We start from the raw sequence: 818 nt of genomic DNA, 5'->3' as shown, positions 1-818 counted from the left end.
GGTATTCATCCTTTCTGATGAGGCATAATACTCCATAGTGTATATGGACCACATCTTCCTTATCCATTCGTCCATTGAAGGGCATCTTGGTTCTTTCCACAGTTTGGTGACTGCGGCCATTGCTGCTATGAACATTGGGGTACAGATGGCCCTTCTTTTCACTACATCTGTATCTTTGGGGTAAATACCCAGTAGTTAATATCCAGACTCTTAACCAAGGAAATAAAAAAAATTTTTTTTAAATATGAATACTTCACGAATTTGTGTGTCATCCTTGCTCAGGGGCCATGCTAATCTTCTCTGTATTGTTCCAATTTTAGTATATGTGCTGCCGAAGCGAGCACAGGAAATAAAAATGTTAAACAGAATTTCAGTGAGACAGTTTTGATCAATTAATCGCCAATAAAATATCATGTTGTACTATATAACACATAAATCTTCATGTACCTCAACAAATAGATGCATTTTGCATTACACTTTGTTTCCATGTTTCAAACAACTGAGAGTTTTAAATTAAAACTTTTTAAAAAATCTGTTTCAAAACTTAACCCTGGACCAACAATGGCTTGCCATGTTACTGGACTAAGATCCAATATCTCTCTACTCACATGCTTGTATATGTGGTTTTTCACTCTTTATACTATAGAGCAAATATTGAATGGTACTTGATTATCAAGTTACTATTAAATGAAATAGAGGTTGCTTTATATATTCACCCAAAGAGGTATCTTTTAATGTATTGCCACAAAAGTAAACAATGAACTTTAAACACTTCCTGTACATCAAATTAGCTTCTCATTTTTCCAAACGACACATAT

At 34.1% G+C, this 818-nt stretch overlaps 1 non-coding gene across 1 annotated transcript; it reads right to left on the bottom strand.

Moving 5' to 3' along the window:
• Positions 1–237: 237 nt before the first annotated feature.
• On the bottom strand, positions 238–344 carry LOC132014695 (U6 spliceosomal RNA). The gene has a single exon (XR_009403350.1). It is a non-coding gene; the product is annotated as a U6 spliceosomal RNA (small nuclear RNA).
• Between the last annotated feature and the right edge of the window lie 474 nt (positions 345–818).

This window comes from Mustela nigripes, chromosome 3, assembly GCF_022355385.1.
Source record: "Mustela nigripes isolate SB6536 chromosome 3, MUSNIG.SB6536, whole genome shotgun sequence".
Classification (NCBI taxonomy): domain Eukaryota; kingdom Metazoa; phylum Chordata; class Mammalia; order Carnivora; family Mustelidae; genus Mustela; species Mustela nigripes.
Note: the sequence above shows the minus strand (reverse complement) of the source record. Positions and strands in the feature narration are given on the sequence as shown.